General features: G+C 37.5%; 1 protein-coding gene across 2 annotated transcripts in view; it reads right to left on the bottom strand.

Moving 5' to 3' along the window:
- LOC127655239 (beta-1,3-galactosyltransferase 1-like) overlaps window positions 1-19,342 on the bottom strand; it is a 191,406-nt gene that overhangs the window by 24,283 nt on the left and 147,781 nt on the right. For both annotated transcript variants that reach the window (XM_052142923.1, XM_052142922.1), the window contains one exon: window positions 4,960-4,999. The gene's annotated coding sequence lies outside the window, so the exon portion shown is untranslated. The remainder of the gene's footprint in view (window positions 1-4,959; window positions 5,000-19,342) is intronic.

Here is a 19,342-nt window from a genome sequence, read left to right as displayed (position 1 = left end):
ACAGTAAAGCATCCTAGTGCTGATGGTGTGCGCTATCAGCACCATTAGAATGCCTATCGCCCAATCAGATTTGAGGACTAACTGTTAGTGTTATATAAAAAAATATCGAATCCTCAAAATATAATTATAATTCAGTATTTTATTATAACATCCATCCATCCATCCATCCGCAACTGGATTTAATTGATTAGGACTGACCTCTTTGGTTAGAAAAATAGCCGATGATCTAAATTTTAAATAAAAACTCTGGTTGACAGAAATAAATGAGTTTATATTCAGATATCTCTTAGGTAGAGCGCATTGCCTGATATGTCACAGTATACGACAGATTCCTACCAAATATGAAATCCAACCAATTACTGAAATATAAATTAAGTCAGGTATGCAGGGGCATCCACACATAACCATATGTTTGACTGAGGGTTCAGTCTGGCAACAACAATTACTTTCGAGCACCTGGCAATCCACATAGTTACTGTGGAAAAAAAAAGATGAAAGCAAATGGTGACTGAGGCTAACATTCTGCCTAACAAAAGTCAAACAGGTTTGAAACAACATGATAGGCGAGTAAATAAAAACAGAATTCTCATTTGTGGGTAAATGATCCCTATAAATTAAAGTATCTTGACAAATGCATTGAGATTTACTTTCACAGCCGCATTTACAGACAGGTGTTGGATTATTACCACAAATCCAAATCATAGAAAAATAGAGATCAGGCCCGAAACACCCGCAGTCTTCTGTGGAGGTGTACATATTGAATTGCACATGCAGAGAAGGGATATTGCTGAGCAAAATACAGCAGCATGATGCAAAATTATGCCTAAAGCATGCCAGTGTATCAGCAATAACAGCGTTATTATTATTACACACGGCATGAAGGACGTTGAGGATTGGCCTCATCTGTCTGAACACACAAAGTTGGAGGCAAAAGTCTTTCAAGAGAATATCAGATAACTCTTGTTTCTTTGCATTTCATCGTTCACCTTGTCTTGAACCCTGAAGTGTTTTGCAAAGCAAATGCTTACAGGTTTTGGCTTGCGGTTTTTTCAGTGAAATTCCAGGTCAACCGTTCCGCACCGTGGGATTAATACGCAACAGACAACAAATACATTAAGAGGTAACAGGAGAGAAGATTTCATCAAGTCGGATCGCAGCTGAAGATGAATCGGCCTGAAGTCTTGGCTAAGCACACAGCTTTCCCATGAATTTAGGCGTGCCTTATTTTATTAAAGCATTAAAAGGTACAAAACCCACATTTTTGTAATGAGAATTATAAGTTAATATAAGTGAAATCCTTATTTCTAACATGGGATTAACATAACATTAAAAGTAGGTCATTTTATACACATCAAATATCTGTATCCACCCTTAAAACTGTGATTTTTGCCACTTCTTGACTCTATCCAACGTCCACAAATTTTTATTTCAGCAGTGTCCCACATTTTGAGTCATCACCTGCATGACTTCCCCAACTGTACAAAAACTGTAAAATACTTCAATTTGTGGATGAACCCACTGATACTGAATATGATAATGCAGAGTAAATATAGACTTTCTAAAGGAAAAGATGCACTGAAGCATACATTAGTGTACATTGTGTTTATTAGCATGTCGTTTCACGATAAATTGCTCAAATCTTAAAAATGGCATATTGGATGAAACTAGTGATCCTTTGACTCAAACAGGTTTAAACGTAAAAACTTAATGATGTTTCTTACCAGATGTAGTTTTGCTGGTGTTTCTCCCAAAGACAAACTCTGCTGTGATCGGTGCCATGATGTTTTGTCACATGACTTTGTGATGTCAGCAAGGGGTTAAACTTTTGATGTACAGAGTCTCCTGAACTGAGATCAGTTGATTTAAATTATACATTGTGTATAGCGAAGCCAAAACGTCCAGGCATGTGTACGCAGGTTTGCATGGGGTTAAATGTAATATATTTGTATTTTATGTTTTTTTTTTAAAAGTGATAGTTCGCACAAAAATGACGCTTCTGTCATCATTTACTCACTATATCGAATGACACTTTATATTGTTGCCACAATCAGGGCTGGACTGGTAATCTGGCATACCGGGCATTTTCCCGGTGGGCCGATGCACTTTGGGGCCAATCAGGGTCGGTCACGAAACGGGCCGAATGGGCCATGATAAGCTATAATGAGCCACCTCGTTATGCAGAACAGACCACCAAACAGCGCCGCGATATGCAGAAAAGGACCCCCCTTCAACTTTTGGGCCAGTTGCTAAACTCCCGGGCCGATTTCTCTTCCCAGTCCAGCCCTGGCTACAATATACTGTATGTTGTCATATCGCCCGGCCCTAACGTTAACATTAGTTAATGCATTATGAACTAACATGAGTTAGCTTTGATTAATAATTTCTAAGATTACTAATTGCAAAGCCAAGATTAATAAATGTTGTAATAAAATATTGTTCATTGTTAGTTCGTGACAGCTAATGAATTAACTAATGTTAACACATGCAAATTACTTGTCAAGCTATTTTACCTTGAATAATTGTTTAAAACATTAGTTAAAATCATCCTAGTGGACAGAAATGTTCCGCTGATTGAATAATAATCTATTAGTTATTGACTTACGTTCTGCCTAACATCTCCTGCATTCCACAGAAAAAGAAAAATGTAATTTGGGTAAGTACAGTAAGTAATGACAGAACTTTCATTTTCGATGAACTATCCCTTTTTTTACTAGAACAAAATCATACAAATCAGGTTTTTAAAGTGTATTTTGCAAAACTTACAGAAACTGAATAGAAAATATACAGTACCGCTCATCTAATATTTATATTGTCCTTCTGAGTTGGAAAAGAAAATACACTTTAAAGAGTTCCCTTTTCTCCCACTAGTTGAGAGAGCTGTTGGTTGTTCGTTGTGTGCACAGTTGAAGCAGTGAATAAATCATTAAACATGTCTAAAACAACGAGAGAAACTGTCTTCTACACAGCAGTGAGTATGGCAGAGTAATGACCAAACAGCAGGGACACCATGCACATAATTTTTGCGACTAGCTTTGTTAACCCAATGTCGAGGTGCACTTCAGTGCCATTAGCCTCTGTAGAAAGAACACTGTGGACAGAGATTGCAACAAAGGCACAAAAAGTTTGCAAGTTGAGCTACAGATAATGTGAGCTATGAAGAACACACAAATAAACAGCTTCAAGATTACATAAAATGCTCTATTTTGCACAATACCAAGTTTTACAAGCAAAACAAGCAAGCAAGCTCTATTAAGAAGAAAAAAACAGCCTGTGGAGTAGTTTTGATCGCATTTGTTACTAAACACTCTACTATGCGAAAACAAATGTTAACCTGTTCAAACAAGTGCAATAATTCTGGCAAATTTCTAGAAAACACATGTAGTGTCACCTACTCTGAGCATTTTACTCTATTCAACATGCTGATAGAAATCAGATGGAACATTAGTAAGGTCCACAGATCATCTGATACCTGTGTGCAAATAATGCACACAAAAATAACAACAGTTAGTGAATAAACATCTACAGCCAGAAAACATGCTAACAGTGCGAGTAATTATAAAAAATGTCCCAAAGCTTAATTTAGATAACCAAGGTAGAGTTACCACTTCTTGTGGTACAATTTGTCAAACTCATGAATTTAGTTTAAATCGGATGACTTTTTTGTAAGGTGTGGAAAAGTCACAACATGCTGAGGAATGACTTAAAAATCTGAGGCTGGTGTGTCAAACTCACAAACTATCTTTAATTACAATACAACAGTGACAGATGGAGCTTCCACAAAAGTACAGCAGCAAGTTATTGTCCAATTAGGTGCATCGTACTTCCACTACCCCAAAATGCACACAAGCAGACAATGCGTATGGTGAATCATGCAAAAATTCTACATACTGTAATGTGAAGCTGTATTTGCACTCATGCCAGACTTGTCATTATATATATATATATATATATATATATATATATATATATATATATTATTTTTAAGTTTGTGTCCATCAAAGTCCAAATAAAAGAGAAAATAATCAAATGAGAATTAACATCTTTCATTTAACTCATTGGATTATTACTACATAGCTTTTTAATATATAAAACATATTTTTTTTTACATTTCCAATAAAAATAACTATTGCGATATACAGTATATATAAATATATCCATTTAGGGTGATATAAAATTACTAATGACTTTGGTCAGACTGCTCAAATTTAAGTTATATTCTCTGAAAACAATACTTAAAGGAATAGTTCACGCAAAAATTATAAATATTTTCTTTCTTCTGCTGAACACAAAGATTTTTAGAAAAACATCTCAGCTCTGTTGGCCCATACAAGGCAAGAGAATGGATACCACATTTTGAAACTCCAAAAAGCACATAAAAGCAGCATAAAAGTAATCCATATGACTCCAGTGGTTTAATCCATGTCTTCAGAAGTGATATGATAGGTGTGGGTGAGAAAAATAAAAATATTTAAATACATTTGTAACTCTCCACTTTCACTTTCACTTTAACATTATTTTTTCTTTATAGCAATATGCGCAAATAATGCTGGGCAGGAAGGACAATTTAAAGTAAAAACTTAAATATTGATCTGTTTCTCGTAGGGGTTACCATATTTCTTCAGAAGACATGGATTAAACCACTGGAGTCATACAGCCTTTATGTGCTTTTTGGAGTTTCAAAATGTGGTATCAATTCACTTGCATAGTATGGACCTAGAGAGCTGAGTTGTTCTTTTAAAAATCTTTGTGTTGAAGAAATTAAAACTTACACATCTGGGATGACATGAGGGTGAAACAATTAAAATTTTTGGGTGAACTATTCCTTTAACATCTTATGCAATTTTACTTTTCAAGTAAATGTATTTGCTTAAAAGATGTTTAGACATTTTTACTGGAAACTAAGACAAACATTTTTTTTTAAATGGATTAAGAATTTAATTTTTTTTTGTTTTGTCTTACCTCTGCATTTTATCAGTCACTCCAATGATGAAAGGATGTGCTAGAAAGAGAGAGGGGAGAATTATAGGTGATTTGAAGTTAAGAGGCATATTATTGTAGACAGGCATTTAGATTTAGCAGAGACACAATTTAAACAGATCAAGAAAAAAAATAATAAATCAAATAGAAAAAAACAAAGGAACCACTTTCACGGAGTCAGATTACAATAAATCAATGTTGCTGCTCTATTTCCAGAGTCTTAATGCCATGTAAGCCTGTTTTAATGAACAACATCGAGAGCCAACCTTTTGAGACAACAAAGCTGCATCCATATCCAATATCACAGGTGTTATCTGTAGATCGATTACAAAGTGAATCCTCTGTATAACCATTCATTCACTAGAGGCCTGCCTTTCCGTTTTAGTTCAAGCGAGATCTCTGATTTGTCGTCATAACAGCGATTTCTGCAATGAAAGAATGGATCAATTTCAAGTAAAGAGACTGTGTCATCTCTAAGTACGCCCAAGAGCTCTCAGACAGTCATTTGAAAGTCTTTTCAAACGTGATTATTTCCATGGGTGTCCAGCTCGCCTGTGGAAATCAACCAAGGTGATGTCGGTTTTTTGGGCCCAATTAAAATACAAGGAAACGAAAAACGGAGCTACAAAACTCTATCAAAGTACTTTAAGTTAAAGCTCTGGGGAGAATGAAGCATGACAGGAATTTATTAGGCTGATGTCTGGAACATGCTGTGATAAGAATATATACACAATATATTATATACGTATGGAGCATCTATATAGAATACTGATGACTATACAAGTCAAATAAAGAGAGCGGAACATTTCTGTCCACTAGGATGATTTTAAAGAACGTTTTAAACAATTATTCAAGGTAAACTCTCTATTGGCGTTTCAAAAGCACTAAACATTCTTCTCATCTGACACATGAATGTTTCACGTGACTGTGGCGCGTGCTGTCTCTGGTGCTCCGAAGTGCGCGTGAGTCCAGGAGGCTTTCCGATATTTGTGCTCCAGAGACAGGAGAGCTCCGATCCGGATCACTTGCACTACTCAATAACATTTGACACAGGAAAACCCCAAATGCAGAAAGAAATCTCCAAAGAATGGGACGACTCCTAAACGGGTCAAGAAAATGAAGAGGATCTTGCTTTTTAAACAGTTGTGACATCTTTGGTGTGGGTTCACAAAAGTCAGCACAGAGCAGAAAATGTCATCTGCAAACGGTGTCATGCTACGATAATCACTCGTAATTAAAGCAATCTGTTTTACCTCCTCAAAATGAAGCACGCAAAAGAATATTATGCAAATCAAAATATGCACTCCGCATTCATTTGTCATTTTTTTATGTTATTTATTGCAAAAAGTGATATTTATTTGGTGTTCATTATCATTGGATATTTTCAACTTAAGTTTTATAATTTTTTTTGTCGGATTGCTTTGAGAAGATCTGAAGCTTCTTGAGGAAATTTTATAATAATAATAATAAAAATGATAATAATAATATTGGTCAACATCATATCAGACTGAAATGTGGCATGCTGTGAATTTTGGCATTTTGGTAAGGTTGAATTATATTTATTTATTTATTTACTTTGACATTGCTTGTCTTGTTCCAAATAAAGAGGTAGTAGTTCTCATTTATAAAGTATTTAACTAATGTAGTTAACTAACGCTAATGAATGCAACATTATTGCAGAGAATAATGTTAAATGATAGATCTAATAGATAAATGATAACTGCTTTAAGCTTTTTTGCTGTGTAACTTTATTAACTTTTTCCTCATTCAGTTTTGAAAGCAAAATTTACCAGAATTTCTCTATTTTTTTCTTGTCCCTTACCCAGAATTTTTTATACGATCAAGATAATTCTTCTTTACACTTTTTCCTTTGAAACCCCCAAACAAACACTTTTTGGTACTCGCCGATACCTGTTTTATTTATTAAAAAAAAAAACAAATCTGAATCCATATCAATAATTTATTTCAATTTTATCATCAAAATGGTGTTTAAATAAATACATTTAAAATGTAATCAATTTAAATAGAAAGTATAGCAATTAATTTTTCAAAATCATATTGTATTATTTTTGTCAAAAAAAGTGCTACAGAACAGAGCATCACATATGTGTATTGCTTGAATATAATACAATTATTATTTATTTAGAATTATTTTTATTATATGTAGTATTGCAGTGAATATTACATACAGACACTATACAGAAGTTATCCATTTCTGTTGTACTTTTTCCCCTTAATTAAATTGAGCTTTTATTTTGGCAGAGCTTTTATTTTGAAGTGTTTCAGTGTGTTGTTTCCAAGGAGATCTGACATTATGATGGTAGCTTCCCATTCTGGAAAAGCCAGTCACTATGTGACTCAAAGGGATTATTAAACCGCAAAAGGCTGCTATTTAAAAGGTGAAATCAGTATTTTTATTTTTGTTTAACTCCTAAAGACATGAATTGTAATTTTGCAATATATGTAGCAAATCATGATCACTCACTTGAAATGAAGACCTCAGTCATATCATTAACGTTATAAAATCTGTTTTGTTCAACATGGAGAGGGTCCGCACATGGGGGCTGCCATATTACAATCACATGACCAGACGAATACTACTCACTTAATCTCAGTAACCGTCCTGTTATTTTGACACTTTCACTCATTGATTAAAGGAATCATGGCTGACTGTGAATACAACATTTCTAGAATGGAATTTGAAACTAACAGCTATTGATTTTAAATGATGCTGCATCCAAGACACTAGGTGTCAGTGTAAGTCCAAGATGAGACTAAGACAAAAGTTACTGAGTGCACTTTAAATTAAATATGTAGTCTGTACGTGCCTCACACTAAAATTTTATTTAGCGCTCTGCCTGCTGTCATCTGCTACAAACAGATCTCACGATTCTCATGACCGTGTTTGAGCGGAGAGTATTTAGCAGAGACAGGCCACTTCATTAAAATGAATGGGAGAAATTGGAACACACAATGGTCAACGGATTTAGAAAAAAAGTCTACAGGTAAAAAAGCAAATAACCTTTTAGATACAGACATCGGCAGTCAATCAACTCGAGAACGTGCATGCGCATTAGCTATACATGCTAGGATTTTTTTTTTGTGTGTGTGTTATCTGATATGAAGCACAATTTAAGATTCGAGTGTTGTCAGAGTTTATTGCTGATTTGAAATATGTTCTTTGATCATAATCTTAACCAACCTTTATGAAATTTCAGTGTTCCCCCATTCAAGTAGATAGGACCTGCAATGTCATAACTGAAAATAGCCTCCTGAGAGCGTTCCAAAGATGGCCGAAAGTGGATTGACTTGCTAGAGAGACTTTGGTATGAGTCAAGGATCTCTTTGTTTATTTCTTTTTTTCTTTTTTGATTTTCTCCCCTTTTTCTCCCCAATTTGGAATGCCCAATTCCCAATGTGCTCCAAGTCCTCGTGGTGGCGTAGTGACTCGCCTCAACCTGTGTGGCGGAGGATCTCAGATGCCTCCGCATCTGAGACCATTAATCCACGCATCTTATCACATGGCTTGTTGAGCGCGTTACAGTGGAGACTACTCTGCACGTTACTACGCTATTCTCCGAGTCATCCACGCACAACTTGCCACATGCCCCACCGAGAGCGATCCACATTATAGCGACCACGAGGAGGTTACCCCATGTGACTCTTCCCTCCCTAGCAACTGGGCAAATTTGGTTGCTTAGGAGACCTGGCTGGACTCACTCAGCACACCCTGGATTTGAACTTGTGATTCCAGGGGTGAAGTCAAGGATCTCTAAAAGGTAGGAGCACTTTTTGTCTTTATGTCTGCGCAACACCGGCTCCACACTCTCACATGCAAACTATTTTTAATATAATATTATTCTGTTTATCTCATGAAATCACAGCTTTTGCTCTTAAATAATCTCACTAGGACATGACGTGATTTTACTTTGTGCATTGAATGTTTACATGATGACATTCATATGTCAGATGGTATCAGGTTTTAGTATCTGAAAATTTTTACGAGCACGATATCAGACCCTATTCTGAAACCAGTATCAGTATCGGGGCATCCATAATATCTTAGTCAAAAGGGCACCTTTACCTTGAGATCAAGGTAAGAGAAATAGATAAATATGTGGAGTGATGTGTGCAGATGCTGAAGGAAATTAGTGTAATACATTCTTCTTTGAAATGTGATTGTTAGAGACGAAGGGCAGATGGTGACTGTTTTTAACAGGTCTGGTTCATTTAATCTTGGCTGAAATTGCAATGGTCACAGACAGCAGCTACACTCACTCACTGGACATGCGTCAGTACAAGGATGCTTGAGTAATGTGATTGGAGGGAGAGAAAAGAGGGAAAGCGTGAAGGAATGTGATTATTGTTCACACCTCTGTGGTGTTCAATGAACTGCAAAGCTTTGGTGCTTTAGAAGTTCAACCATGCTGCGAGTTCACCTAGATGCTTAATTTGCATATTATGATTGTCAACATATATTATTCAATAAGTGAATGACATCACACTACCTACGTGTCTGACATGAAATGTGACCAATGAGTTTTTGTTTTAATGTGCTGTTTAGGGGTGGGTTGATCTAAAAATAGTAGTTACCCAATAATGGAGAAAATAATAGACCACGAAAACAATAATAATAGATTGCGATGAAAAAAAAAATTCACAGCAGTGTCGGTAAATGATCGGTTGCACATACTAGTTGGTTAGTTCTGTGGTGATCAACACTTGTGATCAGTTCTTGAAGTGGAAGATAAAAAAGTGCAGGTACTCTCCTTGAGGGGGGGATTTATCTTACCTAACACAAAAATAAAACTTAATATTTTGCATTTATTTACATTAAAATAATGTGAAATAACATTAAAACCTGTCTCTGAATGTGGACAAAACAAAAGAGATGGTTGTTGACTTTAGGAGAGCACAGAGTGACCGCTCTCCGCTGAACATCGACGACTCCTCTGAGGAGATCGTCAAGAGCACCAAATTCCTTGGTGTTCACCTGGCGGAGAACCTCACCTGGTCCCTCAACACCAGCTCTATCACCAAGAAAGCCCAGCAGCGTCTCTACTTTCTTCGAAGGCTGAGGAAAGCACATCTCCCAACCCCCATCCTCACTACATTCTATAGAGGGTCTATTGAGAGCATCCTGAGCAGCTGCATCACTGCCTGGTTTGGGACTTGCACCGTTTCGGACCGCAAAGCCCTGCAGATGATAGTGAGGACAGCTGAGAAGATCATCGGGGTCTCTCTTCCCTCCATCAAAGACATTTACAAAAAACACAGTATCCGCAAAGCAACCAGCATTGTGGATGACCCCACACACCCCTCACACAAACTCTTCAACCTCCTGCCGTCTGGCAATAGATACCGAAGCATTTGGGCCCTCACGGCCAGACTGTGTAACAGCTTCTTCCCCCAAGCCATCAGACTCCTCAATACTCAGAGACTGGACTAACACACACACACACACACACATCCTGAATTGCACTTTAATTATTGTCACTTTATACCTGGCTGCTACCTCAATAACTGATATGTCCATAGAACACTATCTCATAGAATGTTATGTTTACATTTGGCATTTTTAGAAACTGTCATCTTTTTGCACTACTGCGTACTGGTCGGCGCTGCACTGTCTCTCACTGTGCCCATTGTCCTGTTCATTTTTAGTAATTTATTGGGCTGTCCCGTACTTTTTGCACACGTTTGCACGTGCACATTATATAGGTATGTTATTTAGTCTGTGTAGTCTCATGTGGTTCTATGTTTGTCCTATGTTGTTTTATGTAGCACCATGGTCCTGGAGGAACGTTGTCTCGTTTCGCTGTGTACTGTACTAACTGTATATGTTGAACGACAATAAAAAAACACTTGACTTGAAAAGAGGTATTTCATTAACATTTGAGTCTGGCTGTAAATTCGAGATCTGGCTGAAGAACAAACATGACCTCACACCCTCAACTAACAAATAGGCTTGCACGCTCCTCCAGAACTGGACCATGGATCACTTGGCGACCGCCGATGCTGTTTTTTGCACGTGTTGAGTGGATACAATAACACCCAGGACGGAGAGGTGCGGCTAAGTTTGTACATTTGTATGGAGAAGATTTCACCTCTAAAGAACTAAAAAAAAATTGTGCTAAAAAAAAAAAATGACTAAAACAGCAATTGCGAGTGGGGTGGCCAGGCTTTGGTCCATGGTGGCCACGGCCACCCCTGACCACCCCCTAGCTCCACCACTGCTTGGATATTTAATGCCGCGATTTTATCAAAATAATTTGGAAAGACAGATAATGTGATTGGCTGGCCTCATCGAATCACTGACTTGCATTAAATAAAGACATTACATCTTACCGGGAGACTCTGAGAAGTGGTGATATGCTGTTGAGTAAATTATAGACGTGCAGGTACTGCGTACCGCTGTGTACCACCCCACTTCAAGCACTGCTTGTGATGCAGTGTACCGAGGTACAAGTCCTGAAGAGCACACAAGTCGAAACGTGAGACGAACGTGTCATAGAAGCGCCACAAAATGACATGGTTTAGGAATTGGTTTTTTAAGCCTATCTATGGTATTTTACTTGCTACTATGCACCTAAAACCAAACTCTGAGTATCTTTCAAAGAGTTAAAGGGACAGTTCACCCAAAAATGAAAACTCATCATTAAATCATGCCATCCCAGATGTGTATGACTTGCTTTCTTCTTTTGAACACAAATTAGGATTTTAGAATATTTAAGCTCTGTAGGTCCATACAATGCAAGTCAACAGGGTCTAATACTTTGTATCTTAAAAAAAGCATAATCACAGCATAGAAATCATCCATATGACTCTAGGGGTTTAATCCAGGTCTACAGAAGTTATATGATAGGTGTGGGTTAGGAACAGATCAATGTTTGAATCCCTTTTAACAACAAAGTTCTCCTCCCTGCCCAGTAGGTGTCGATATGCACAAAGATTGTGAAATGCCAAAAACAAAAATAACACTTAGGAGAGAATTGCACTTCAGAGGGCTGTTTGAAACTGGAGATTTCTAGTAAAAAAAGGTTTAAATATTAATCTGTTTCTCACCAACACCTATCATGTCGCTTCTGAAAACATGGATTTAGCCACTTGAGTCATATGGATTACTTTTATGCTGCCTTTATGTGCTTTTTGAGCTTCAAAGTTCTGTATCCTGTTGCCTTGCATCGTATGGACCTACAGAGCGGAGCTGTTCTTCTAAAAATCATTGTTTGTGTTCAGGAGAAGAAAGTAAGTCATGCACTTCTGGGATAGCATGAGGGTGAGTAAATGACGAGATAATTTTCATTTTTGGGTGAACTATCCCTTTAATGACACTAACATGGCAAACTTTGTCAAATCTAAAGATTAGTTGTACCTTAAAAGTGCTCAGGCTGGGCATTTTATATGGAGTGTGCATCAGACAGTCAGTGAACAAAGTGGGTGTGTGTGTGTGCCAATACAGTTTGTTTCAGGCATAGTTTCATGATGGTGCAAATCTGATCGATTAAAATCTTAGAAAGCAAGCAGAACAGCTTCAGCCCTATATATATTAGACCGGAAACAGCACAATGCCTTTCGCCAGCTCTTCTGTTGGGCTCAGAAATGACTTTCCATGAGTAACAAACAGATGGGTAAAAAACTCTACTCATAACACTGAGAAGTGTGATGCAATAAGACATGACCATTGCTGTCTCTTCTGAATAATGTGTCACAAGACTGCACATCCTCTTCTCACAGTAAATGTCAGTGGAGGAATCACAATCCAAATGTCAAGTAAACATGAATCTCCTTTGAAAGAGAATACGGTCCAGGCCTGGGAATACTTTTTCATTTCCTCGAAGGTTTGGATTGATAAAACAGTTTTTTTCTCCCCTCTCCTTTGGCTCGACTGCATATTCTCCCACAATGTGGCGATGAGATCTTATCCACAAGCCTAACACTTAATAAAGATGAGTGTGTTGGCTTGTGTCGAGGCATGTTATATTTTCTAGGCTGTGGATTATCTCCCTTGAGGGATGTCCCTGGAGTCTTCACACCCTCTTTTAGAACAACAGCTCCTGTCACAAAGATGACTAAAGCCCTACATCTCTGCCAAATTCTTCCTCGCTCACCCATTTCAGGAAGTAGCTCATTTTTACAGAAGGCATACAAGTGTAATGGTAGTATCACAATACTTAGTTGCAGAGTTTGTTCACTGACCGTCTAATGTACAGTATATTACACACAAAACGAGAGCACTTTCTCAATCTGGCCAGCTTTAATTTGATTGGCTGGCTTAATGCAACTTTTTACAAATAAGGGCACAGATGCAGTTTTATCAGTCCGCCTCGAAACCAAGTCATGTATACAAAGTGTTTGGTTGAGGAAGAATTAGTCACTGGATTTTCCCAAATTTGCTAGGTTATACACTTACCTAAAGGATTATTAGGAACACCATACTAATACTGTGTTTGACCCCCTTTCGCCTTCAGAACTGCCTTAATTCTACGTGGCATTGATTCAACAAGGTGCTGAAATCTTTAGAAATGTTGGCCCATATTGATAGGATAGCATCTTGCAGTTGATGGAGATTTGTGGGATGCACATCCAGGGCACGAAGCTCCCGTTCCACCACATCCCAAAGATGCTCTATTGGGTTGAGATCTGGTGACTGTGGGGGCCATTTTAGTACAGTGAACTCATTGTCATGTTCAAGAAACCAATTTGAAATGATTCGAGCTTTGTGACATGGTGCATTATCCTGCTGGAAGTAGCCATCAGAGGATGGGTACATGGTGGCCATAAAGGGATGGACATGGTCAGAAACAATGCTCAGGTAGGCCGTGGCATTTAAACGATGCCCAATTGGCACTAAGGGGCCTAAAGTGTGCCAAGAAAACATCCCCCACACCATTACACCACCACCACCAGCCTGCACAGTGGTAACAAGGCATGATGGATCCATGTTCTCATTCTGTTTACACCAAATTCTGACTCTACCATCTGAATGTCTCAACAGAAATCGAGACTCATCAGACCAGGCAACATTTTTCCAGTCTTCAAATGTCCAATTTTAGTGAGCTCTTGCAAATTGTAGCCTCTTTTTCCTATTTGTAGTGGAGATGAGTGGTACCCGGTGGGGTCTTCTGCTGTTGTAGCCCATCCGCCTCAAGGTTGTGCATGTTGTGGCTTCACAAATGCTTTGCTGCATACCTCGGTTGTAACGAGTGGTTATTTCAGGGAAAGTTGCTCTTCTATCAGCTTGAATCAGTCGGCCCATTCTCCTCTGACCTCTAGCATCAACAAGGCATTTTCAGCCCACAGGACTGCCGCATACTGGATGTTTTTCCTTTTCACACCATTCTTTGTAAACCCTAGAAATGGTTGTGCGTGAAAATCCCAGTAACTGAGCAGATTGTGAAATACTCAGACCGGCCCGTCTGGCACCAACAACCATGCCACACTCAAAATTGCTTAAATCACCTTTCTTTCCCATTCTGACATTCAGTTTGGAGTTCAGGAGATTGTCTTGACCAGGATCACACCCCTAAATGCATTGAAGCAACTGCCATGTGATTGGTTGATTAGATAATTGCATTAATGATAAATTGAACAGGTGTTCCAAATAATCCTTTAGGTGAGTGTAGATGGGGTCTTTTGGCACCACAAAAAAATAACTGCTTTCAAAAGGGAGCTTCGCTCAAATTAATCTGAAACGCCCAGAAAGTTTTGTTTTAGGGGTTAAAACACCCTGATTCCTACAGATAATTGGAGATTTTAGCTTCTTTAAACTTCCATCAGGATGGTAGTGATCTGAATTACAGATCACCGTCATCACAACTGCTCTATTATGACCCGTTTACCCAACAGCTGCTTGGACCCGTGCCCCCCCCCCCCCCGTGTGACTGCCCATCCTGCCTAAATCTGCCACTGCTCCTTGTGACACTGGGCTGTTCAAGCAAATAGTGACAACAGAACACAAAACAGAACTTTCAAAACATGTCTGAAGAGTTTGTTGTCACAAAATATATGAATTTCTATGCCCAGTTTTTTTTTTTAATGTTTTTGCACCACGAGTCCATTTAGGCTTCCTAAGCAACCAATTGGCCCGTTTGCTAGGGTAGGTAGGGTCACGTAGGGTCCTCGTGGTCACTATAATGTGTGATTCTAACTCTTGGTGGGGAGCACAGTGAGCCGTGCGTGGATGCTGCGGAGAATAGCGTGAAGAATCCATACTTGCTATGTCTCCACGGTAAAGCGCTCAACAAGCCATGTAATAAGATGCTCGGACTGACTGTCTCACATGGAGGCAACTGAGAATTCTCCTCTGCCACCCAGATTGAGGCGAGTGGGGTGGCTTTGTGAACTGTTGCTCTCATGTCCTATCACGCACACAAGTGATCAACGGTCAGTGAACATTTTCACAAAAATAATACCTTAGATTGTGGTTTCTCACCAAACCTTATCGTATGCTTTCATAACAATCATGAGTCTCATGGAATAATTTATTAGACTTCTGAATGATACTTTTGCATTCTTTTGAAGCTTGAAGTGGTGGTCAACATAAATTGCCATTGTATGACATCACTGAGCACTTTTTTTTTTTTAAGTAAACAATGACTGAATTTTTATTTTTGGGTGAACTATCCCTTTAAACCTCTTGGGTCTGAGGGTGTTTTGGGTCCTGGAGAGGTTTTGACATGCCTTGACATTTGTACTTTTTCAGTTGCTTAAAAACACATTCATGGCTAAAGTCTGATAACACTGTATTCAGCACAAACTGGGCTACAATAATATGTGAGCAACATGTGTGTACATGTTTGTATTTTTGAGAAAATAACGTTTATGTATGGTTTTTGAAAAAACTACATTTTTAAGTCATTGAAATAAGGCCATATAACACATTATAAACATTTGTCCACAAGAATTTTGAGAACTGGATCTTGTAGCCTAGAGTTTTTGCTATAAAATGATGTGATAACCATCCTGATCACTCATTCATATAAAACAATATAGTAATTGAACTTTTGTAAGACACTTTTAGTGTTTGAAAGGTCATATGCAAGAAGGCGTGAACTATCATGAATATTGATTGTAATTCACACCTGAGGAGACAAAAGACCCCTCCCCTGGGCTTATCAATGAGGGATAGAGAATGAATGTGAGGAGACTTAATGATCGAAGTTAAAAGAAGTAATCTGACTATACATTTTCTTTACATAAAGACTACTTAATTTTAGACCTACACTACCATTTAAAAGAAGTCTCTTCTGCTCACCAAGGCTGCATTTATTTGATCCAAAATACAGTAAAAACAGTGATATTGTGAACTCTTTTTACAATTTAAAAGAACAGTTTTCTATTTGAATATATTGTAAAAGGCAATTTGTGATCAAAGCTGAATTTTCAGCATCATTTCTGAAATCTTCAGTGTCACATGATCCTTCAGAAATCATTATAAGATGGTGATTTTCTAATATGGGCATATTTAAAGTGCATTTTACTCATTTAAGCTGAACACAATATTTGTAAGCACAAGCTTTGTTGATGATAATGAGGCAGCATAAACACTAGTTAAAATATAATCTAAACATTCATATTATTTTTTATATCATATTACATATCATATTTATATCATCCAGCATACAATTTAAATGCCTGCTTTAGCCAAAACAGCATTTAAATGTAAATAAAACTTGCTTATTAGGACATATTTCAAATGTCAATACTCTGAATCCTGGCTGGCAAGTCTGGAAACAGTCCCACTAGTAAAATATGTACATGTTTATATAAAATAGCATGTCAACTAATGAAAACTAAATGACTTCCTCGTCCGAAATTGTCTCCTTGGCTGGATCAAATCTCTCTTCAAAATACAAACGTTCATCAGAGTCCCGCACTTCTTCTGAGGAAAATTGTAACTCTTTGTCACTATCCAGGAGTCTTTCAAATGCGCAGAAATGTCAATGAACTTTGTAAGGCACAGTCGGGGGTGTTCACCATTTGCATTGATCGCCTGAGCACATTTTCATATGAATAGCGCCCTCTGCTCGTGGGTGTGATCACATTAGGGATAATTAGCTGAGCCAAGAGAAACTGTACATCGCTTTGTTTCATACAGATTACATTGCAGGAGAATATTTGTTTTAAATTTGAATTGTTTTATTTAAAAGTAGACATTTTAAGCTTTCTTTAGACATACGTTTCATGTTTGTGTGAGAAGTATTCGTGGAGTTTCAGTTCATTTGTGAATTTTCAGAAACATGCTCACGAACCCAGAGACCGCTTACAGCTCACCCTTTTTATTTTATTTATTTGACAAAAGCACAAGGTTTTGTTGTTATCGTGAGTGTACACAAATAAAAGTAGACCCTTTATAGTCTCTAATGATGTCTTACACTTACCTGTATAACCCAAAATAACGGATAATTGTATGTTGTTTCCGCTGTAATACAGAAAAAAAACGAACCATGCAGGTTTGGAAAAACATGAGGGTGAGTAAATAATGGCAGAATTTTTATCTTTTAGTGAACTATTCATTTAATGCCAAAAATATTCATCTACTCAATATCCCACATTCAGATGACGAATCTCACCCTCTTATTCAACCGTATCACTTCTCCTTTGTCCCTCTTCTCCCATCTCTGGCCCTGTTTTGCTCTTTTTTACTCTCTCCAACTGTCTTTTGCTCTGTTGCTCTTCTCTGTTGAAGGTTGTCATTAAAGCCGCAGCAGATGGAGCAGCTGCTGTTTGGGATCTGAGTGCCTCTTCACCTAAAACGGCTCTGTGGATACATCAGTGGTTCTCAAAATATGGAGGTACACTCAAACTTTCACGCATTAAAAAAAAATTAGGACAATATAGGCAAGAACCAATGTGCACAGTTTATTTTCCTCTGGCTTTTCTCCTGAAGCCTTGTTCATACTTATGCCTAGCAACACAGCGCATCCTACCCGCACAGCTCTCAGCGACCCAAAGCGTTTGTGGTGTCAGGTGCGCTCACTGGGTTGCACACATGTAAACAAAGACGTTCTTGCGTGTGCGCCAGATTCGAATGGGTGAAGAGGTGAATGAAGACTTTAATTTCAGTCTGTTCCTCACACAACTCTATCGGCTGGCCCGGAAGAACTGAAATATAGCACACAAGTGATATGGATAACTTGTGCTTTTGGAGAATGACAGTCACGATCTCAATTCTCTATATTTTTAAGTTTAGAAAATTAGAAAGGTTACATTTTTGTTGCCGTTGAAATATTTATTTTTAGTAATCTATATGTGCGTGACCAAAAACAATTGAGAACCACTTGGCTACATAACGCAACACACTCACAACAAACAGCTTGTCAGATATATCTATTTCAGACAACTCTAATGAACATGACTATTACAACAAATGGAATATATTTGACCTCGATCATTCTTGAGGTTAAGGGAATGTTTCACCCACAGTTTGAAAATTCTGTCATAATTTACTCACCCTCATGTCAATCCAAACCCATATGAATTTCTTTCTTGCTGGTTGGAGTGCTTAAACAAACAGAGCAATGTTTTGATAGAGAGCCGACTGATTTTCAGGGGAATCAAAGTATAAATCGTTTACTTGCAGCTATTGGCAGACAAAGTATTTTAACATAAATTTAGAAATACCACCTTTATATTTTGGATACATAAAGCTATCGTATGACTTCAGAAGACTTGGAATATAATGCATATCGTATGGACTACCTTTATGATACTTTTATCATGCTTTTTAAATTAATGTTCTAGGTTCAATTCAAGTTAAGCTCAATCGACAGCATTTGTGGCATAAAATTGATTACAACAAAAAAAAAAATCTTGATTTTTTTTAAAGATATAGCCACAAGATGTAACCATTATATGTGTTAACGTGACTTTAGAGTGATACAAAAACTTACTAACCTTTTCTGTGTAAAGTTATGCTCAATATTACAACTTTGTCATGATGACACAATGCTACAAAACAAGCAATCTGAAAAATGTCAAAACGACAGTAAATCCCTGCTTTTATCACACTAAAATAATTTAAGTATGTATAATGTTTATGTCTTGTGACTATACTATGTTTACTATGTGACTATGTTTATGGACTGGCCCCATTCTCTTCCATTGTAAGTGCCTAAATGTAACCACATTTTTGATTTTCTAAAGATAAACGAGGAACTAGTCAAAATATATATATTTGAAAAAAAATTTTTTAATTGATAATCAACATTATGCCACAAATAATGTCGATTGAGCTTAACTTGTGTTAAACCTGGAACATTCCTATAATGGTGGAAAAAACAAAGTCATACAGGTTTGGAAAAACCAGAGTAAATGGTGACAATTAAAATTTTAACTCATCTTGCATAATTTATGCCAGAGT

Source organism: Xyrauchen texanus, chromosome 14, assembly GCF_025860055.1.
Source record: "Xyrauchen texanus isolate HMW12.3.18 chromosome 14, RBS_HiC_50CHRs, whole genome shotgun sequence".
NCBI classification, from domain to species: Eukaryota; Metazoa; Chordata; class Actinopteri; order Cypriniformes; family Catostomidae; genus Xyrauchen; species Xyrauchen texanus.
Note: the sequence above shows the minus strand (reverse complement) of the source record. Positions and strands in the feature narration are given on the sequence as shown.